The sequence below is a fragment of the Mesocricetus auratus genome, unplaced genomic scaffold, assembly GCF_017639785.1.
Source record: "Mesocricetus auratus isolate SY011 unplaced genomic scaffold, BCM_Maur_2.0 Super-Scaffold_100041, whole genome shotgun sequence".
Taxonomy (NCBI): Eukaryota; Metazoa; Chordata; class Mammalia; order Rodentia; family Cricetidae; genus Mesocricetus; species Mesocricetus auratus.
Window position 1 is genome coordinate 1,099,707 of NW_024429218.1, and position 24,492 is coordinate 1,124,198.

Below are 24,492 nucleotides of genomic sequence, written 5' to 3' on the forward strand. Positions count from 1 at the left end.
CTGCGTTTCTTTTGACTCATGATAGTTGTGAACTTCCTTTTCGCCTATTGATCATTTAAAAGCTTGGTTCTTCAACTTTGCACTTGTAAATGTTCAATTTTCTAGATGTTATTGATTTCAAATTGTAAGCTAATTTTCTTTGTCTTTCTAAATTTTCTATAGCTTATTTGTGGCCTAAGATAGGCTCTATCTTGCAAGTGTTCTATAAACACCCAGAATGAGTGCTGTTCTTCACGTGTCCATCAGATTCTTTGAGTCTGTTAAGTCCATTTGGTATGATACATCTAAGGTGTCTACTGTTTCATTATTGACTTGTTGTCTGAACTATCTGTCCATTGTGGTAGTGGAATATATCTGCTTCTGCTTTGTATATTTAGATCCTCCTATCTGGGCTGCATATACATTTACAATTATTACATTTTGCAGATAAAAGTCATTGTAGAATGAAATCTCTTATCTCTTCTGTTACAGTTTTTGATTTGCTCATTTTGTCTGCTATAAATATAACTACCCCACTCTCTCATTTCTATTTGAATAGGGACAAATCTTTATCCACTCACTCACTTTATGTCTACTTCTATCCTTGAAACGTATAACATGTCCATTGGTAGTGTTAAATTTCCTTAGTTTTTCTTATTCATGCTGTCATGCATTAATTTATGTGTATTAGATTGAGCTGTCAGCTCCTCTGCATTTCACAGTTTGTTTCAGTATGTGTGTAGAGAACTCCTATTGGAATTTTCTGTGGAGATGCCAGGTGGATAGTCCAAGTAGTTCTGACTCCATGAGGTATGGCTCTGCTAGATAAGATTAAAATTGGCAAACATTACAGGAACCCTCAGTGGCCAACATTGTGTGTGTCTGAATAAGCGGTAAAGACTGTTGGATCATAGGAAGGAAAGGCTTTTTAAGGTATCCTTGATCTATTTTTCTCCTGGTCAGGAAGTTATAGTAAAGGGGGTCTCTCCTGACACTTGGTCCAGCTTGAAATTGTAGTGTTGGCACTAAATGTGAAGAGCAGTGCTCTGAAGATGTATGGAGAAACCCCACCTCCAAGATCCAGGGTAAAGTGCCACCTGCATTCAGGAAATATATACTGCTCCTGCCACATTAGTATTCAAGGGATAGACTCTCTGAAGAGTCCACAGAAACAGCCCTTAAGTCGGTAGATAGCTTTTTTGCTCTGCATGTGGTATGTGTAAGTCTCTGTGACAGTGGAATCATGCCAAGACTCTGGGCATGGAGCATTGCTTTGAGTCTTTCTGATGGCGGCTCTAGCATCTCCGCTGTGTGTCATAGGGCTGTGGAGCTGGCCTCTGGAATGTGAAAGTGTTCAACATGGCTGCAGTACTATAATCTTGGACGCTTAGAAAGGTGGCTCCTTTTTTGACAGGAGATGCAGCAGGGTGCATGTCCTTTTTCTTTGGGGGTATATTTTGGTTATCTCAGTGTGAAAAATGCCAGTGCATTCTGAATAGTTCTATGAACTGAGGATCACCTTCCCCATCTTGACATTGACAGTCCCTGCTTTTTATTTTCTTTGCTTCTGCTTCTCTGCAATAATTGCAGGTATGCCAGTTTCACTAACCATCCTTTGTGTGTGTGTGTGTGTGTGTGTGTGTGTATGTGTCTATCTGTCTATCTTTTAAAAACTTACTGTATTGCAGCTACCCAGGCTATGAAGCTCTACTAAAGATTTTTCACTACATTTTATTGTCCACTTTTTGTGAGTATGAGGAAATATCTGATATTTCGTTTCTATGATCTTGTTGATATCATTCCCAGTTCCTCCACTTTGTGATCAAAATATATAATGCAAGTACTATGCGCTTGGAGCTTTCCCATGCAGTTAGAGTGGCAAACAAAAGAATCCCTGTTTTCTCATATTGGGAGCTTTGTTGGACTTTATACCAATTCTTACAGTGTTTGGTTGTGTGAGATTTATCTCTTTAAAGTTTTTAAGAGTGACTTTGTTGTTTTGTTTGATATAAATTATATAAGGTACTCATACATGCAAAGTACTCATCACATTGATATTAACATTATTATTTTAAGGAAGATCGTAGCGACATTTTCTTATATTCATCACTGGGAGGTTCATGTTGTGTGTGTGTCTGTGTGTGTGTGTGTGTGTGTCTGTGTGTGTACATGTGTCTGTATGTCTGTATGTGTTCATGTTGGCAACATGTGTGTGAGTGGATGCACATTTACTTATATATGAGTGAATGTGGAAGTCACAGGCTAACTTTAGGTATCATTCCATAGTTTTGTAGAAGCTGTGTACCCTATCCATTGAAACAGGTCTCTAACTGGGATCTGTGGACCACTGATTAGGCCAGACTGTTTGGCCAGCTAGCCTCAGCGATCCGCCTATCTTAGCCTCCCTAGCGTTGGAATTGTAATTATACTCTATGTCCAGTTTTTTATATAGGTGTTGAGCATCAAATTCAGGTTTTCATTCTCATGAAAAAAGAACTTTACAATTATTTCCCCTGCCCCCCAATGAGGTTCATAAGGAGGTTGGAAAGTTAAGAAGACCTTGTGAAAAGAATGAAGGGAACTGAGCCTTTGTCCCACACTTACGTAACTATGCTCTATTGGTTTCCTCCCCTGCATGGTGATTGTCTACTATGTGAGCAGTAGGGTGAGCTTGGTGAATTACTATAGTCTATGAAGCCCTAAGATCCTTGGGAGTCTGAGTGCAGGATGTAGAAGTAACACTGGACTAAGAGCCCAGGGACTTCTGCTGAGTACTGAACTTCTTTCAAGCCTTCCATTGGCATTCAGCCTCAGTGACCTTTCTGAACTCCACTTCCAGTAATAGTGATGGATAGGCTACCTAGTGATCCTGGCTGACTCTGACCTTCAGTGACCTGGGATCAGAGTTGGGTTCATCACAGTAAGGACTTCTGCAGTACTTACCTAAAAATGATAGAGTCTGCATCTCGGACACCAGTGATGGTGACAATGACAATGATGACTGTTGACTGAATATACATTGTGCTCACACCCTGTGCTTTACCTGAACTATATAACCAAACTCTCAGAACAACTTTCCTTATTTTCCATTTACAAGATGAAGCAGTGGATCCAAGAGCAACTTTCCCTGGGTCACAGATTTCAAGATTTCTTGCAACATTGCAACTAACTATAAAAAGAGAAATAATCACCTTCTCCTTGGCCTTCTCACAGATGAGAATGTAAGGAAGTCATTTGGAAGGTGTGAAATGTCCTACAAACACACATCCTTATGATTTTAAACCCAGAGCCGGCTCCCATCTCCCTGTACATGGGCCTGTCGCTAGCACCTTCCAACACGCACCTTAATGAGCTCAACATGGTGCTACAGATGGGACATGACAGAGCGCAGGCAGGAAACTTTCCTTCCCTTTGGCATTTCAGCTGTTCAAGGCTCTGACACCTCACAGGTCCCAGTGGCAGGACAAACATGGCAAGTTAATTTTGCAGCCAGCAGGCTGGAGCAAGCCTGGGGATTGTGTAATGAGAAGGACTCTGATTTCTGTAGCAGCAAGGAGGAAGTCAGACACTACAACCAGATTATCAGAGAGAGCTGTGTTATGCAAGAGCAGAGGCTGTGTCTCTTGCTTTCGGTCCACCTAGCATGGCTGGTGAAGAAAGGTGCCAGGGTGGTGACTGAGGGCCTCTAACAGGCCCAAGCATGGCAAACACGCTTTGCCCATTCCCCCTTTCACTGTGTCTTGTTACAAACTGTTAGATAGCATTCTTTTAAAAAAATTTAAATTAGAAACAAGTTTGCTTCACATGTCAATCCCAGCTCCTCCTCCCTCCCCTCCTCCCCCACTCCCCCAGGTCCCCACTCCCCCTTCCAATCCCCACTCAACTTCCCAGAGAGGGTGAGGACTTTCATGGGGGATCTCCAAAGTCTGTCATATCATCCGGGCAGGACCTGGGCCCTCCCCATGTATCCAGGCTGAGAGAGCATCCTTCCATGTGGAATGCAGTCTTAAAGCTAGCCCCCAAGGTCCATTCCCGTATTCAGCTACTGATTAATTCCTCAGACAAAAGAACCAGGCTCAACAATCAAAATTAATTATTTGGCTAGTATGTCCAATCAGGATTTAGCAACTCACCTTAGCACTGACTCCTCTTTCTTCCCCTTAAAAACCTACTCCAGCAGAATCACCGGCTCTCTGAGTACTGGATTGTTTGCTGCTGGTTCTGCTGTTTGCTGTCTTCCTTTGCAGCCTCCCCTACCCACTGCTTGATCTTCCAGAGTAATAAATCTCTTTTGTGCTAAGAACTTGGTGTCTGGGTGTGTCTTATACCAATGTCAGGGGCAACCTCGCTTACAGTGACTACTTTGCTCTGTAGAGAATTGGCAATTATATTTGAGTTTGGTTATTCCAAGAAATAAGTATTAGAGATGCTTTTTTTCTAAGAGCTTGCAGAACCATATGACCCATGGAGCTTTTGCCAACCATGAACTTAACCCTTTGAAACTATGAGCCAAAATACATAATGTCTTCCTTAAGCTATTTATGTCAGATTGTCTCATCACATCAGTTAAGGCTATTCCCTCTCTTTGTATCTCTGAGTCCTTCTACATCTCTAATTCTTTTTCTTCCTTTTTCTCTGTGTCTGTCTTTCTCTCACACACATATACACAAACTCATACTTACATAGATGCACGCACACGTGCACACACACACGCACACACACTCGCGCACACACACACACACGCACACACACACACACACACACACACACCAGCCTATTATTAATGCCATATCACTATATGACCCCAGGATGGGAAATTTGCCAGATGTCAGTCAAAAATAGTGTGGTGTAATCTTAATCTGGGTGATAAGGAGTGACAGACTAACCTGCATTTATCTGAAAAGTTCACAGAGAAGAAAGCTCAGGGAAGCAAATCCAATGCAAGTCCTAACTTCAAGTCCAAAGCAGGCACATGATCATTAGACTAAAGTCAGCCACAGTTCTAAAGATCAGATCAGACCAGAATACATATTAGAGCAGACCTGAAGTGAGGCAGGAAGGAAGATGTCAGGGTGGTCAGGGAGGTAAACTGTTTTCTCTTAGTGTCACTGTGAGGAAGGAAAGCGACCTGTTCTTGGTTCCATTTTACGGGTTATTGGCTATGGAGAATGGGAGGCCCACAGGAAGGATGATGGGGTAAAAGATCATGATGTGAGCAGGAAAAGCTAGGGACCAATTCTCCAACAAGGGAACCTGGAAGTGACATTTTGTTTTCAAATAACAATGACAGGTGGGGTACAGGAGCAGGGCAGCTTCAGGACTATTTTCCCAGGATTGGAGTAAAGGTCATAACACTGTGTTAATGTGGGCTTTCCAGGACAGAATCAGCAGCACGTACAGCCATTCTTCTCAGCAGAGTCTAGAGCCTCAGGATGCTCAAGTCACTTCTACAAAACTGCATGAAATTTATCTGTCACCTAAGAAGCCCTCCTCTATGCTTTAAGCCATGTCCATGTTATTTATAGTACCCAATGCAATGGAAATGATGTGTAAAACGGTTGCCTTGTATTATTTAGCAAATTATTACAGGAAAACAAAAGTGAGCACAGATTCATTTCCTTCCCAGGTACTTCTGATTCATAGCTATTTAAACCCAAGGTGTGTGTGTGTGTGTGGTGGTTATTATAAATAATTGTGCCACTGTGAAGTCCTGAACTCTTCTGTCTGCAGTCTACAGACTTTGAAAATCAAGTGGTACAACTGAGTCTGAGTACTATCTATGGTTTCAGAGTCAAGGAAGCTGACAGTGTAAACTCCAGGCTGAGGACTGGAGACCATGGTGAGGCAGGTGGTGAAATGTCATCACTCAGTTCATGAGGCAGGATAAGGAGACATGATTCCTCCTGCATCCTGAGTCCCCAGATTCAGATGCTTGTCTCAACTGGGAATACCATCACCAACATACCCAAGGAAAAAAAACTGCATCAGGGCCACTGTGACTGATCACGTTTTCTAAATACCAATATCCACACTGTTTTTTACAATGACAGCCATCACCTCCAGTGTCCACCAAGCACTGGTGCTGGATAAACATGTGGTGTAAGGTAAATATTCTATCCTTCCACCTTACTGAGACTGAACATGATGCACAAATATTTCATAATTTGATAAGGGTAGTCAGCATTGCAGACATCGTACAGAAAGGACTGGGCACAAGGATGGCCTTATTTGGGACAATGTTGATTCTAGGATGGAGGAGAACAACAGGGTTTCTTAGTAGGTTAGGAAGGACAGTTAAAGCCAGGCGTTGGTGGTGCACGCCTTTAATCCCAGCACTCGGGAGGCAGAGGCAGGCGGATCTCTGTGAGTTCGAGGCCAGCCTGGACCGACAGCCTCCAAAACAGAGAAACCCTGTCTCATAAAACCCAAAAAAAAAAAAAAGGAAGGACAGTTAAGATGCCAAATCATGACCTGGTACCCCTTGGCTCAGTGACCTGGTTAAACAGCCAGAAACGACATTTTTCAAAGTTTACATTATTTATGGGTTTACAGTACACTTTGACTTGTAGATCTTCTTGCTCTCACAGTTGGACTCTCCTATGTCATGTGCTTCCTTCCATCTCAGCCTGATTCTCTGTATTAGTCAGTTGAACTGCTGCAGACAGCTCCTGGGTCAGCTTGTGTCTTTTCTCATACTGAAGAATGGGATCCAGCTTCTTACCTCCACTGAGTAACTTTCATCTTTGGACAATATTGGTCCTGGGACCATAGGAGAATACCACATGCTGGCTGGTATAGGGCAGTGTTCTGACACAATGACAAAGGAACATTGCATTGATGTGACAAGGTTTATATTTTAAAACCCTTTATTTGATGGTTTCAACAATCTCTCTTACTTTTGACATGATAAATATCTCCGCACAAGAGGGATTCTGTGCTGGATATGTATCCTTCCCTACCATTTTGTCATCTTTCCAGCTGTTCTACCCAGGAGTTGACAGAAACCTATTCCCCTTTTCCTGTGGGAAGTGGAGAAAGGAACTGAAACCTGGCAGGAGGAAGGAATTGGCTGGAGGCACCAAGTTACTCTCTCTATAGTCATTCACCCAATCTTTGAAAGGTGCTCAGAGGGAGATGCAGCTGTTGCTTTATTCTGCTCGGTTTCTTAGGCAATGAGGGAAAGCCGATGGAAAAAGTAGTTAAAGAGCTTATGGGCTGAAACTAAGCCTCACTGGAAAGCAGAGAGAACCCAGCATGAATAGTTTGGCAGAACTCTTTATAGCATGCCAAAGAAAATATAAAAGTTTCTACTATATTCCAGTCACCTGTTCCCTCAGGCCTTAGAGATGGGGTGGGCCCATCTTCAATGACCTAAAACATCCCACTAAGCTTCCTCTCTTACAGGTTCTAGAACCATCTCAAAACACTACAATTTGGGTACTAACAGAGTACAGATTCTTTAGGGGGACAGTTATCCAACTACAACACCCTCTGTGACACTATTGTCAAACCCCTAAAGGCTGCAGATTTCCTTTTAAGATCTGGATTCAAACTTAACAAAATCCTTTACCTCTGTTCCTTCAAGACAATTGAAACTGGCTTGTGTTTTCAGAAAGATTGTTATGAAATGCTAAAGGAAGGTGAAAGGCAGTAAAAGCAACAAGAGAGATGGCATGTTGATAGCCAACTCTAGGAACCATAGTGGAAAGAACAGGAAGCTTTCCTATTGCCCAAACCTAAAATTAAGGATCCTTCTCTTACCAAGCTGTTGCAGTGTCTTCTGTAGATCTCAGCCTTATGCTGAGTCAAGGGTCTGACCTGGGAGGATGAGGGTCAAGCAACATGGCTCCAGGCTCCACGTCATCCCGTGGAATCTCAGCTAGCATTTTGGTCTTGACACCCCCAGAAGTTGATGCCTTCTGGTCTTGGCCTGTAGTAGGCAAGGCTTCTGGGATTTTTCTTGAATAACTCAATTTCTTTATATTTCTAATTACTTGTCTATCACCTGGTGCTGAAAGACCCTGGCCCAGTCTAAACAGGCAGCTGAGGCTTATGGAAAATTCCGTTTCCCCCACAATTGAATAGTCATTGCTATCAGAAGGGAGCTCTGCCCAAGGATACAGGCTGCTGGGTATCTGCTGTGACCAGATGGCCAGCCCAGCAAGATTGGGCAAGCACAGAGACCTATTGTTCCTCAGATAGGGCCAAGGCCGAGACTTGAGTTCCAAGCAAAACCTCAATTGCCCTCGTTCTGAGCCCCAGCCTCATTTAAATTGCCCAATCAGGGTCCTGTTACTAGGCTTCTCACTTCTGTACTGCGCTTTTTGCTATAAAAGAACCCCTGAGTCCCCAGCTCAGGGCTCTCAGTTCCCGAGACTGAGACGCCCCGGGTACCCGTGTATTATCAATAAAGCCTCTTGCTGTTGCATCCAAGCTCGTGGTCTCGTTGTTCCTTGGGTTCGGGTCTCCCTTCCGTGAAAGTATCCCTCTTGGGGTCTTTCAGTGCCATCATCTGCCAAATCAGATGATAGATGCCAGAAAGAGACTTTCCTGACTTCTTCTGCATCCAATTGTCAATCAGCATCTGCCAAACAGCCCCCTTGAATCTCTTTCTTTCTTCCCATCACATCCTGTGATTCACATCTTTCTCGCATGCCCAAATCACAACTCTTTCCACAATCGGGTCACCTTCATCTCTTGTCTGGATTATTGTCTCAGCCTCTAACTAGCTTTACTTCCCTTAGTGTATTACCCATAGTAGGAATAAAACCTTCCAAATATAAATATAAGTATATAAATATAAATATCTGTCTGTAAAACAATGATGCAATTATAATCTCAAAAAAATCAAGTGAAATCTGACTCTGTTTCCTCCTGTAACTCCTCTAAGTTTTCTTCATGACACACAAACTGCTCTGCCACATAGTACTTAGACTTGGTGACTTGATAACTGACCTGATCCTACCATTCTGAGCCCCTACACTTTCTCTAGTATGCTACTCTGAAATATGGAACTGTGTCCAGCTCTTCCCTTTAAATGGAGTACCCTGAGCCCAAACACCCTTTTCTACTTTCAATTAATTGCTCGTAGACCTTACTTGCTCTAAAATATGTTTTTGTTTTTTACGTGTATATGTGTGCAAGCATGTGTGTATGCACATGCATGTAAAGGTCACTGAACCTAGAGCTCCTTGGATAAACAGGTTAACCAGAAAGCTGGAGATCTGCCTTCTATGCTCCCTCTACTTTATCTTCAGAGTTACAGATGTATGCCACCATGTGTAGCTTTCACATGGGTGCCAGGAGTCAAATGTTGATACATCCTACATATACAGGAGGCACACCTGACTGAGCCATCTCCCTATATTTTGATACTGGATGAGGTGCTCCATCTGTCATTCCTACTGTAATAACTATGACTGCTAACACCTTTTAGAATTTATGGTTTTGCCCATCAGGAATTTGATACAATATTAGATTCATTATTCCTCCACTATTTGTCATTACAGTGCTGAACACAAAGTAAGCAACATTCAGTAGACATCTGATAAATAGCTAAATAGATTGATACTTTAGTGAACATGCCCTGGCCATGGCCTCTATGGTCAAGGCTTAGTTAAACACTGCCATAGAAAGCATAAATACAAAGTTACTTTGTTGTGCCCAGACTCTGAATCCCCCAAACCACCAAGAGACCAGAACTGATGCAACAGCAAAGAGTCTTTTTAGTTTGTGAGTTAACTTGGGTCCTCTGTCAGTCTGTCCGACACAGCAGGCGGAGTAGGAGGGACCCTGAGCAGCAGCAGAGCAGGGCAAGGGTGTGTCTGGGGGTCTGCTGGTTGCATATTCAAAGTCTCAGGATCAGCACAACTCTGGGATGGGGGAACCTATCCTGAATTGATGGGTCAACTACAGCTACAGAAAGTATGCTATGCCTGGAGGCCATCCCAGGGCTGTTGCTACATACTACATCCCACCGTTATCAATAAAGCACATCCAAAGCCCACCAGCTAACTTCTGATTGGTTCCTTACCACATGGAGGGTATCTGGAAGCTTATTTTCAGTAATTAGGGCAAGGTTGGGCAAGTTGGGGGGGGTGAAGGGGGCTCCGCACTTCCTGCTGAGTCAGGGGCCTACATCTTGCTGGGTCTTTTCTGCAGCCTGTTATAGCTGCCAAAGCAGGGAGCTGGGTGAGTGTCTGGGCCCTTCGACTTGACAAGCATTTTTCAGAATTGTCCACTTTTCAGTTAGGTGTTAGCAATATGAACCAGAGAAACAAGAGCCAGGCTTGTTTCTAGTCAGCGGGACCTTGATCATGAGCCATGTGAGAATCACAGATGCCATTATGTACCCTAAGCAAGCAAGTTTCTGGGGGCCTTGTCTGGCCTAGTTTGTAAGCAGAGAATCAAGTTTTAAGAGAAAAAAATTCTCTTTCCTTTCCTCTTCTCTAATTTCCCTTTGTTTTCCTTTCTTCTTTCCTCTGTGCATGAAGCCCAAGTGGGAACCAGGCTAATGCCTTTCTTAAGGTGGGGTGTTAGCATCTGAATGGATTACCCAGAATGCCCTCTGACTGACATATCCCACCTGAAGTATCCAGCAGAGAGAAGAGTGGTGAGGGAAACCAATGAAGATTTGAGAAGAGATTAGTGTTAATTCCTCCCAGACACCTCCTTGTGATGTTTCTCAGTCAATAAGGGATTAGACAGGGAGAAGGTTTAAACAGTCATGCCTCCTCTCGTCTCCTGCTAATCCTTTCTCCTCCATTCTCACACTAGCTCATGTGAGGCCTGGGCATGAGACTGTGGATGTGTTCATGCACACAGAGCCTCTTATTGCTCCTGGGATTCTCTGCAGAGACACAAGCAGAGAGCGTTCCCTTTATTTCCCAGAAAATGCAATCCTGGAAGAAGCAGAAGAATCTTAGGGTCTTTGAGATTGGTGTAAGAGAAATTGAGGAAGGAGAGGGTGAAGACATGAGGTTAAAAGGTAGAAAGAGAGAACACTAAACAGGAAAAGGTTCCCATCCAGACTGGGGCAGGAGAAAGAGACCCTTGAGGTTAGCATAGGAAATAAATCAACAACAGGAAAACTGGAAACAACCCCACATCCGGTGTATACAATTCCTTTATATTTTATCATGAAAATGATCTGTTTGGATGGACATGGAATCTGCCCATACTCACACAAACTTGACTTCTCCTGCTCGAGGTGGATGCTTTTCCTGTAGAAGCATCTGTGCCTGAGGGAGGCTTCTTGGCTATCCTTGTAGGGAAATTTGTGTGTCTCACCTCTTCAGTTTAGCAAGCTTTCTGCTTCTTGTTGTTGGGAGTGAGTTATGGTGACACTTTTAATTTTTTCTACTTCTCTGTTTCCTTTAAGCAATTATCTATGCAATGGCATTTGAGTATTTAATGCTTAGATTCCATTGATGCAGAGAACGTGCTTTCACTGCCAATTTCAGGAGTCCTTTCTCAAACCACACCTTACTTGGGCAGAGTAGCAAGCCCCAGGCTAGCGGCCCCCAAGTTGTCAGTACATCCTTAGCTAAAATGCAGCAATGTGGATGCAGACCCCCCAAGAAGATAGAAGATGGACACAACCTTCTGCAAAGACTGTTACTAAGCATCTAGATACTGGTTTCATTCCTTAATATGAAGACTGTAAGTTGCTGCTGCTGCCAGGGGCCTTGCTACCCTCAGCTATGCACCATTCATACCCCTGCTCTTGCTTCTCTTGCCTTCCTGACTCTCCTTTTTCCTATCTTGCCTGTTCTGTCTTTCTGTCTGACTCTCATGTCCCCACTCCAAAATAGGCTTTCGAGTTTTCACTCTTCCCTCTTTCCTCCCTCAATAAACCTCTCGCACTAACTCTGTGGCTTGTGGTGTGTTTTTATCCTTTTAAAGGCACCTGGTCTTCAGGCAGATAGAACTAGGCCCACTGTCTTCTGCATCTAAGCAATTCACTGGCTGTTGGTTATTTATAACCCCTAGTCTGTTTTTCCTTTTCAGCACATGACTACTGTGAAAATCAGATAAGAGCATAGGAAAGTTTCTCAGCACAGGGGCAATCCCCTTGAGTGTTATAGAATAAAATTTTTCCTGTTTGTGTGGGTGTGGAGGAAGGACAAGATGTGTGTCCCTAGGATGTAATATTAAACCCTGCAGTTGTGTGACTCACTCTTGCTTGTCTTTCCTCTAGTTCCCCACAACTCCTCTTGAACACAGGTAAGCAAAGCGCTTTAGAATAATGCGTGGTAATAAGTGCCAGTTGGCTCTGGAGCGTCTTAGTTATATTCATATTACTCTATTTTATTTGTGTGCTTGTGCGTGTATGTATGTGAACATATACATTTGTGTATGCGTGTGCCTGTGTACATGTGTGTGCGTGTGTATCATGGCACAGATGTGGAGGTCAGATGACAACTTTCAGTAAGTAGTCTGTTGTCTCCTTCCTTCCATCATGTGGGCTCCAAAGTCTAAGCTTGGGCTACCCAGCTTGACCACAAGCATCTTTACCTGCTGAAGTCTTTTATTTTCATTCTAGTTGTCATTGTCACTGCAATCTCTATGGTCCTGGTGGTCCTCCTCTTATTGCCATCATCTCCTTCCTTGAAACTCATTTTATTTTGTCTATCTGTATTTTTTCCTGTGGTCTCTCAATAGAAAGCCTGGATAAATTGCATTCCCTGAACTTCCCTGCCACGTGGGGTTTTTATGCTCAGCTTTGCAGAAGGCCTTATGAGAGGAGGGAGGCCTAGGATTTCTTCACATTTTTCTGCCTTTTGCTGACTCTTCTAGGAAGGATTGCATTCCTTGTGGTCTATGCAGCTTTCTTCTTGGTGATCAGCTCTCAGAAGGAGGCACAGTAGTACTCCTAGCAACCCTCCTGCTTAGCTCCACCACTGCCTGGAGCCACCACACTCTTCTGGGCTCAGATAGGACCAGCCCCACAGGAGGTGACTGTCTCCAACAGGGACTCATCTGTGTGTTATCATGCTCATGCGCGTCTTTTCTTATTCAGACTCAGCCACACTTCCTAACTGGGTCCCTACATTAGATCGCTCCGGTCCATGGAAATGCCCAGTATGTTATCTGCTTTGCCCTGTTTTGTTGTTTTTCCTCATAGAAACTGACTCTTAACAGAATTTCATTTGCTCACACCATAGGGACAGAGATTGCTGTAATTTAAAATCATATAATTCAGTGTTAACTGCTTTCTACTGACCCCCTTTTCAGACCATCAGAATGGACCGGAAGTCATTAGAAGAGAAAGGGAAACACATTTGTCTCCCACTTGCCTAACTGGATTTTTGGCTGTATGTTGAGAGCCCCACGACTGGTTGTTCTGTCTCCCCTACCTCTTTTCTACCTCTTCTGCTACTATCATTGAAGTAGTTAACAAGCTAGCTCCAGCAATGGTACTTGAAGAGCTAATATTTATTCTTTATTTGTTGTAGTAATACTTTCCTGACAGGAAACTGACTTGCAAAAATGTTACAGACTACTGATTACTGAGAGAGCTAGGATTCTAACCATTCTGATTCCCGAACTAAGGTAATAACTTCATCCATCCATTGGTCCGTCTATCAGTCTATCTATCTACCCACCTGTCCATGCATCCACACATCCAAGAAAGTTTTGTCCATGCTAATTGCCATGACAGCCACAGTAATTGGCTGTCAGAAGTGTTATTCTCTAAAGTGCAACATTGTAAACTGCCGGTTGTAGAACAGAAGGTGGAGTCACAAAACATTTTGTAACAGAATGATGTTTTTCAACATGCAAAACTAATCTAAAACCCATACATGACAAATGCAAAGGGATTTCCGGCATTGCTTACAAGCACTGCACAGCAGCTTTCCTGCTGTCTTGGTTTCAAACATACAACATACACACTTTAAACTGTATATGTTCTTACACCAACAAACTGCCTAGCATGCATTGGCTCAGATCTGAGAATACTGCATGATATAAATTGCAATGTTCTTGTTGTATGCAAACATTTTCTGTTATTATAGAAGCTTCTTTAGAGAAAACAAAAGTTTAATATTTTCCTACCATCATTCTTTAGTTTATAAGCATCAAATTAGTACATCTTTGAGTTTGAATTTTAAAGTGCTGCTTAAGTTGCTGATTTGAGTTTCATAAAAACAACAACAAAACAATAAATAACAACGAAAAACAGCCCTATACACACTTATGCCACTCTGCACTAAGTATACATGTAGAAAAATGAAATGTTTTAATCATTGACACTTAGAAAAATTAAAATATTTACCAGTCCTTACCACCACTGAAGACGCTTTGTTCTAAAGGATCAAATGCTCAACCAAGATTTAATTATTTTTGTAAAAAGAAACAAGCACATCCGTCTCATTAGTATGCAAATTTGCTTTAATTTTAAATGAATGGTAAAATTATACATATTGAAGAATTGCTTTAAAATGAATTTAATTATGATTAATTCTCAGCAATACTTTGATTTGTATGTTTATCTTATATAGTCCTATACTTGGGGTTGTGAAAACGGATGGGACAAGTTTAAGGAGCCCTGCCCCATAACACCTTGATAATTCTATCCAGAGTTAGGCCAGAGAGACAGATATAGAATGGGTGGTGGATGACTTAAAAGATAATGGTAGTAAAGACAGTTTAACCGAAGCTATGAGGTGAGAGATGGTTAGCACAGACTGTAGTGAAGCTGTGCATGGCACCGCTGGCCTAGAGCTCACAGTCAGGGGTCACCGTGGATCTCCTAAGACACTGAAACTAAGGACTATCTAATGTGGGACCAAAGTTTTCCAACCTGCTCTTTCTCTCTAGTTCTTAAACAACGACAAAAGACCAGCTTTTAGTATTTATTTGTTTCGTATGTATATGTGCTCATATGTGTGTATGTACCTGTTTCTGTGTGTATATCTGTGTGGGAACATGTGTACACAGTGTGAATGTGGAGGTCAGAGGACATCTTATGGGAGATGGTTCTCTCCTCCTATCATATGATTCCAAGGGACTGAATTTAGGTCAACAACCTTAGGAGCAAGTACCTCAAGCACTGAGGCATCTCAGTAGCTCCCTCTGGTTCTTAGAAGCTATAGCATCAATAAACTAAACTAACAATTAGTATAGAGGTGGAGACTTAGAGAGGTTGAAAACAGAACAAGTCTTTCTTTTTTAAAATTTTTTATTTAAATTAGAAACAAGCCTGCTTCGTATGTCCATCCCAGCTCCCTCTGCCTCCTCTCCTCCCCTGCCCCTGCCAGCCCCCATCCCATCTTCCCATTGCTCCCCAGGGAGGGTGATGCCCTCCATGGGAGGTCCCCAAAGTCTGTCATATCATCCAGGACAGGGCCCAGGCCCTCCCTCATGTGTCCAGGTCAAGAGCACATCCCTCTGCATGGAATGGGATCTCAAATTCCATTCATATGCCAGCGATAAATACTGAGCCACCACCAGAGGCTTTGGTGGACACTTTGTTTTATTTTTCTTTGTTTGGCATCTTTATTCTGTCTTGTTGGACTTTTGCTTGTTTATTTTGATTTTCATTTTTGTGGCTTATTTTGTGTTTCTTTTCATTTGTTTCTATTTTATTGTTTTAATGAGACAGAGGGGGACAAAGAACATAAAGTTGGATGAATAGGGCAGGGGAAGGATATGAGAAGAATTGGGAGAGGGAAAAAGATAATCAAAATATGCTACATGAAAAGATTCTTCACTAAAAATATTTTAAATTTTGTTTGAATGTATTTCTGTGTGTCTATGAAGGAGCATGTGCATGTGAGTACAGACAGCTGCCTGTGGATGCAGCCAGAAGAGACTGATGGGTCCCGTGGAGATGGAATTACATGCAATTCTGAGCTGCCTGACATGGCTGCTGGGAACTGAACTCAAATCCTCTTCAAGAGCAGTATTTCTTCTTAACTGTTGACATCTCTCCTGCATCAGTGATGTTTACTGTTAGCCAGTTTGATCCTTGATCCCAAGTCTCACTAGTTGGTTCAATCTTCTTAATCCACAGGATGTCTAACTCTTTCTCTTCATCCATTTCCATCTCTTTTTATATCCCTTTTCTTTTTCTCCTGCAGTTTCTCTGCATCTCTATCTCTGTCCTTCTCTCTCTTCCTGTAGGATGTCTGTAGCTCCAAATAACGTGCTGACTAAATAGGTGAAAAGTATAGAAAGTTTGTCCCGGGAAAAGCCAAGTCCAAATGTACAAAGCCCCCAGGTTGACCCAGTCAGTAACTAGGCACACTTCTGTTCTGCTTTTAACAGACTTGACTGATCTCTGAACTGATACCAATGACTGCTCAGACACTCAGGAAAAACAAAAATGCTGATTTTTGCCTGTCTCCTTTTCTTCCTTTGAAAGACCCTAAATACTTCTCACATCTTATTGTCTAGAATCAGAGCTCAAAACCAGCCTTGAGTGGATCATGGTCAGCAGGGATGAGGGGGTGGGGGGATGGGGATGGGATAATTATCATTGGCCTTCACTGTAGTTGTCTAGGCTGTAGCTAAAACTGAGATTTTTACCCCACTGCTTCAGTTTTCCAGATAATGGCAGATGAAACTAGTACCTGGACCAGGCCACATACTGTGATACTCACAGAACAACAAACAGCAAGTTTCAGGTATTTTCTTGCCCCCCCAAAATCTCCCTCCACAGGGGCTGGCATAGAGGGGTCCTTGAAGATTCGCAGTTTAGGATTTCCAGGCTTTGGGAATTCAAATATTTTGTAATAGATTGTAAAGGAACCTTAGTGTGTGGAGGTTAATGCAAAACATCCTAGGCTGTGTTCTTTGAATAGAAGATGATTAGAAAAGGAAGAATATTAAAGAAATAGTGGCCCTCACATCCATATTTGATGATATCTATAGTCACAGAATCATAATACTCAATTAATTCTGAGTAAACATGATAAATATCTCACAAATCATGAAAATAGATAAAATTTTCTATGTACAAACGGAGTAAATGCCACCAGAAGTAGTAAAAATTAAAGTAAATGTGAATGCTTTTTCATCATTTATCATCACATTAAAAGTGATTTAGCTGTTAAAAGCAATAATATTGTAACAAACTATAAGATTTTATAATACATGTACAAGGATGTTATCAGAGAATAGTAACACAGGAGATGAGAAACAAGGGAAAAGACAACCTTGCCACCAGATCTCACCAGCAATGTGTGGGATAATGCTGGTTGATGGTAAATAGTGGTCACTTAATGGTAGTCATTGTGAATTCAAAGGCAGACACTAAAACAAGCCCCGAACCACAAGTACACTAAATAAGACAAAGCTGTTAATATGATTAAATAAGAACTTATAATCAAGTAATTCAAAGAAAGCAGGATGAACAAAGAACAGATGGGATATGAAGAAAGTGTCGAGTGTAGTGATGTGAACCCAGTCACAGTGGGGATTAATCACGTTCAAACAAAGCAGAACTAGAACACTCCGGAGGTGAGCAAATTGGATACTTAAGCAAGACTGATCATATAATGTTCACAAAATCACAGACACAAATATGTCAAAAGCAAAAGGGTAGAAAAATAACAAAGGCTAAGGAGAAATATTGCAGGATAATACATGCATTATTTCGATTGTTTAAATCACTTTGAAGAAGAGAACATTTCAAAACCCACTCTTAACTGCTCTAGAATCTCTGCATATCTACAGCATGAAATCTGACTCATAATATGTGATTAATAATGGAATTATTATTTATTATATGTGTATGAGTATGTGTGTCTGTTTGTGTGTGGTATACATGTGTACATTGTATGTGACTATGTGTGTGTGTATGGGCTCAAATGCATAGAAGCATTGGGCTAGGTGCTATAGAAAAATGTCTCTTCCTTCCCCATGTACTTTTCCTTGGTCTGAACACAAAGAAAACCCCTAACTTTTCACCATGCTCTGTGGAATATCCTGTGTAAAGTTGTTTGGTCTTCAGAGTATGATATCTCTGAGGACTACTAGACGTTTATGAATGTTGCCCCCAAACCCTGTAATTCACCTGTCTTTCACTCTGAGCAGAAGGCTGATTCACCTGCTATGACCATTAGGATGATAAGATTAATCAGAATCTGTAACATGCATTAATAAAAGACCCAGAGACTGATACTGGGGTTCAAGCTTCAAGCTTAAGATCAGAAAAGCAAAGTAGGAAGCCACTAGCTTCTTACCTCTACCCCAGGCTGAATCCTGCTGCCTCTCCTCAGCGTGGTTGGAGAATTCTGATACTGAATGCCTTCTTATCTTCAGTGTGGCTGGAGAATGAATGCCTTCTACTGAATACTGAAGGCCCTGCTACTAGCTTTTACACCCCTCTAGTGCTGGGATTAAAGGCATGTGATCTGTTACTCTTTTAGACTGATTCAATCTAATGTATCTCTGGGTGACCCTGAACTCAGAGAGATCCATCTACCTCTTAATCATGAGTCCTAGGATTAAAAGTGTGTACCACAACCTCCTAGCTTCTGGCTGCTGGGATTAGAGGTGTATGCCTCTCTTCTATGACTTGTGACTGACTTTGCTTTCTGAATCCTCAGGCAAGGTTTAATAAGTCATAAATAATACATTGATGTATTATCATAGTGGCCTTTGTTTGTTTAAGAGCCTCATTATTATGACTCACTAGATGAAAGATATAGACATCCAGTAGAGATCTTAAAGCAAAAAAATAAAATAGGAAGCTATTAGGATATATCCTTACAAAAATACACACATGTCTTAATGTTGGCAATTCAAGCAAAGAAAAAAAAACCAGCTGGGCCCCAAGAAAGAAATAGAACCATGGTCTGGAAAGACATCAACACAATCTCACCTCACTAGCCTATGTATTTCTTCATTTTTGAATAATCGCTTCAGATTCCATTGAAGCTGTCTTTTCTTGTTCCTCATTACACACTTTAAGCCATCGATGCCCAGCAGCTGCATTTATCAGATTTGACTAGGATATCTTCAGCCACATTTTAAGTCTTGTAAGAAACTTTCAAAGGAATCATTTTACTTCAGCGTGAAGACGCTAGGAAGAATGAGGAGCATTCTTTGTGTTAGAAAAGCAATCAAAATGCCTTTTTCATTTTAATTTTTTTGCATTTTATTATTAGTGAATGTATGCATGCATGTGTGTATGCACATGTGTGAGTGCATGATGTGGGTGGCACACATGTAATGGCATTTTGATAGAGGTCAGAGATTACAATGTGTGGAGTAATTTCTCTCCTTTCATCTGTAAGTGGGCTCTGGGGATTGAAGTCAGGTCATCAGGCTTGTGTGCAAATCCTTTACTCACTGAACTATCCTGCCACTTTGAATTACTCTTTTCTGATGTGTATGCATAACTTGTTCAGCACTCTCTGATACAGATAGTATTGGATAATTAAGGGGAAAACGACAACTAATTTCCCCTGATCTCAGGCCCTCAAATTTATCAAAATTTGAGGCATTCTGTACATGGTGGAGTACACGTATAATCTCAGCAGGTTGGAGGCTGAGGACATTGAGTCCAAGGCTAATATGTAGAGCCTGGGATGCATGGCAAATATCAGAGCAGCGAAAATTAAGTAGCAAAGACAAGAAAGAAAAGAAAAAGAAACAAAATAAAATACAAGGCTGATGTTGGTGGGCTTGTCACTCACCTTACAAGAGTACTAAGCTACATTCTATTCCTCCTTGTCTTTGCTTTGCCAGCATATGGAATGGCTCCTACTCAGACCAAAAGCAAAGCCTCGATATTACAAGGGTTAGATCTCAAACTTGGAACAGAATTCATATCACCCCTTGTGTCCACTTTCCATTGTTGTCATCAAATAAACTACCAGAGTGAGAAAATCATTCTGTCGTGCTACAGGTAGGGGCTCTATGGAGAGAAATGGACTACTGCATTAGTTTTATCATTTTTTCATTACTCAGCAGATTTTTCATTGACAGTATGAGTAATGTTTTGAAAACCATGTTTAAAGGATGTGGGAAAGTCATAAATCTTCCCATTCTTAAGATACTTTAGGGCAAGAGAGTTGGCTAGAGGCTAGATGGCTAAGGTCACATATTACTTCTGTAGAGGACCCAGGTTTGATTCTCATCATGCACATGGCAGCTCCCAATTGGTCCCAGTGTATCTACAGCCATCTTTGACATGCACAGGCAGTGGGCATGCTTATAGTGTACACGCATAAATGCATGTAAAATACTCAGACATATAGAATAATGAAACAAATACAAATTTTTTAAAAAGATTGCTTTGTTCAGCTCATGTGGGCACTTTGGTGGTCCTAAATAACTGTGTATTGCAAAAATTTCTCATATATGAAAGAATAGTAAGACTCCTACCCTTTATATTTTTCTATTTCTGCTCAAATGGAACCTTAGAAAAGTTCCATAATGGCCTTATTTAACTTAACCAATTCCTGTACTGTTATATTATCACTTTATCCTTTTAATTTTCTTCATAGTACTTATACATAACTGTATCCACTGTATTTCTTTAATTGTTCTAAAAATTTATCACTACATGTGTTTCACAAAACAGGGATTTTATCTACCTTTTACCTGGTTCTATCTATAGAAGTTAGAGCAATGATTCACACAAAAGCTTTTGACTAACATTTTATAAGATGAGTTTGTTGATATCCCCTGAGACGGACTTGCTAAATAGCTGTTTAGAACGGAGTTGAGGTCTGTGCTGAATGTGTGCCAGAAGCTGGAGAAGGCAGATAAGGAGCCCTCCAACTTGATGCCTACACACAGGGCCAGATATGGGTTTGTTTATGCTGGGTGAGAAATTCAGCTAATTTAGGGAAATTGCAAGTGTTTTTGGCTCTTGATTCCCCCCTGGTGTCTAGCTTCTTTCTTTCTGCCTTGGCATGGATCCAACAACCCAAAGGAGGCTTCTAATGAGTTGGATCAAGTTTCCCAAAGGGATGCATATTCTCATTTGTAGAAAGAATAACATTTGTTCAGATTTGGCTCCTTGTGGTAGACAACATAACATGGCAGTGGTTAAAGGGAAATAGAAGTTAACTGGCCCTTCCTTCCCTTCAAAGAGCTATAATAGGTAGGACTATGATGGCATTAGAGATTAATAACCTTGCTATAGTCATTTTTCATGTGCTTGATTACATATACATATATAACCCTTAATAATCTTAGTTGCTTCATAATATGGGTGTAAATATGATCATTTCTTATATAAACCACTCAAGTGATTTACCAAAACCCATTTTGCTAGGCTTTGGATTCTGACATGTTTATCCTCCAAATCCCATGCTTTCAAATTTTGATATAGTTTATAGATTTTAAAGAAAGGTAAGGTACTCAGATGGAGGAGTAGCCTCTCCACTCAAAGAATCAGAAACTCTGCCCTGTAAAATTCTATGTTCAATAAAATAGAATCATGAAGCTACCTGAAGATTCACTGATTGCATCTTTATCCTTTCTGCCACAAAGTACTTATATTATCTTGCATCATTTAAAAAATGTCTCTTACAGATTAAGGAAACAGAAATTGATAGGCAAAAAGTGATTGAGGTCTGAAGCTAAAAAGGATAGAATTAGAACCAGGTAACTTAAATTTGATTTACAGATTTATCACTAACTGGCTTTGTGGCTTTGAACTTTTTTAGCTTCTGCTCCTTCCACACTTCATGTTACTGAGGGCAGCAGTCTCGGGTCTCATCACTGAGTAAGTCTGAAAATTCAGTTCTTCTGCCAGGTCTTGCTCATTATCCATCAACAGCACCCATCACCTTTGCAGCTGTAGTTCTTCATTAACAGAACCCAGCACTGTGAAGGGACTAGGCGGGAATGTTTTTCCACTGTCCCTTAGCCAAAGACAGCTGTGGCAATTGGATTTCTGCTTGACTGATATGGATATGAGATTGTCTGAGGGCTCCTTTCTGAACAAGGATACGGAAGAAGAAATTTGCTAGACTTCTCTGATGAAATGCAACATGTTATGGACAGTGCATGCTTTTGCTTTCCTGCTTGGACTGTGCAATTGATTCACTTGTTCAGTATGTATTGAGAGCTCACTATATACTAGATGCTAAATGGGCATTTATAGAAACATTAGAGAATAGGATCTCTCAACAGGGCAGATTACAAACCAGTTTCAAAAATGAACTCAGATTTATGAACTGGAGTGAAGCAAGTAAAGAAACTTTCAGCTAGGTAGAGGACAGTGCCAAGGTGCTTAGTAGTTTGAAGCAGAACAGAGTTACATCAGAGAAGGTGGGGAGTGGCTTGATGATAGATTTGTTTTATTTCCAGATGTTCTGGGTGTAGGGAGGTAAAGAAGGATAACTCCAGTGGTTGAACCTGAGAAGCTGCAAGAATAGAATTGTTATTTACAGGGAACGATCAGTCTGAGGACAAATTAGATTTAAGGAGGAAGTAAGAGCAAATGTTAAGCATGGAATGTGTGGACTTTGGGGTCCTCTAAACACAAATGTCCTTTAAAAGACCAGTTGTCCTTTGATTTCTATAGATGTACATTTGGTGCTAGAGATAGAAACATTGGAGGCTAGCTTTACAACTTGTGTCATGAGACCTATCAGATAATATTAGCATGTATCAAGTAAAGAAAGAAAAGGAGAGTTAATTTGTGACTCCCAGAACACACAAAATATCGTTCCTGAAGTTGAGAGACCAGAAGAACAAGTACAACCTTTGGAGCAAAACCAAAATATGACCTTGCACTGTGTGACCTGTGTTGCCAATGGGCCAAGTAGAGATCAAGCTGTGAATTAACTGAGGGTTTAGACAATATGAATATCACTGGTGACCTTAAAACTGTTAGGCCAAAGGGATTGGGCTACAAAAAGCCAGTTCATGCACTAGGGATAAATACTGATTCCACTGACAGAGGCCCCATAGACTGCCCAAGCCCCCCAACTAACACCCATGTTCAGTGAGCCTAGTTCAATCTTAAGCAGTTGTCAGTCTGGAGTCTGTGAGTTCCCACTTGCTCAGGTCAGCTGTTGTTCTGGGTTTCCCCAACATGGTATTGACTTCTTTCCTCATCACTCCTCCATCTCTACAACTGGACTCTAGGAGTTCGACTCAGTGCTTAGCTATGAAACTCTGCTTCTGCTTCCAACAGCTACTTGATAAAAAGCCCTCATTTCTTAATACAAATAATCAATAATATAATTGTTCTGAACTTACAGATACTATGTTTTAAATGTGCTCCCTCAAATTGATTTAGAACTGGGGCTTTCCAAGGGTCCCACCCACATTAATGAATTGATAGCATTTGTATTTATTCGTTTATTTGTTTGCTTGTTTATTTAGAAAACAGATTCTTCTCTCATCCAGAGCACAGTTTTCCCTTACTTTGCTGCTCCCCACTCACCTCCACCTTCCTTCTCCCCATGATATACTCCCTCTTTGTTTCCTCTTCAGAAAAGACCAGGCCTCCAAGAGACAACAGCCAACCACAAAAAAAATGAGATTCAAGAAGACAAGGCAAAATCACTCATATAGAGGCTGAGAAGACATCCTAATAGGCAGTAAAGAGTCCCAAGAGCAGGCTGAGAGTCAGAGAAATACCTATTCCCACTGTTAGGAGTACCACAAATACACCATTTTAACATACACAGAGGACCTGGTGTAGATTCATACAGGCCCTGTGCTTGTTGATTTAGTCCCTGTGAGCCCATGTGAGCCCTGCTTATTTGATTCAGTGAGCCATGTTCTGCTAGTGTCCTTTATTCCCTCGGACTCATATAGCCTTTTCTCCCCCTCATCTACAGTATTTCTTTATCTTCAAGTGGAGGCACCCAATGGAGACCTCCAATGTATACTCTCCCTCTGCATAATGTCTGACTGTGGATCTCTGTACCCGCTCCCATCAGCTGGACAAGGCACAGATCTGTGAGTATAGTAGAATATCATTTAATTTATTTTTTTCCAGTTGAGTTTGGTTCTACCCTAGGTCTCTGGGCTACCCAATCTCTGGTTCCTGGCCATCCAGGCAATGTAGGCTCCCTTTCTTGGTGTGGGCCTCAAGTTAAGTCAAATATTAGTTGACCACTCCCCAAAATTTTGTGACACCATTGCCCAGCACATCCTGCAGGCAGGACAGATTGTACATGGGCTTGGTGTCCAGGTTTATTCCTGTAGCCTAAAGAGTACCTTCATATGCCAAAGAGACTAGAATGTAGGGTGAAGGTACAAGTCATTCTCTCTATATTCAATGAGCTGTGTGAATGCAATGAGACACTGCTGTCAGTTTTCAGAGAACAACTCTCTGTCCTAGCATCAGCCTGGGTTGTTTGGGGTCTCCATGGGACCCTTTCAGTAACATATCAACCAAATGTAACCCAGTCCAACAATTGGAAGTCTTGTCTGGCTACAAAGGATGACCAGTTCATACTCGATATACTTCATTAGTAGGAGTTTTTGTTGGAGTTACCTTCACAGATTCTAGGGCATTTCTACTGCATTAGGTTTCTACACTGCTCACTACAATGATCCCCAACTCCTGTCTCTCCCCAAATTCTC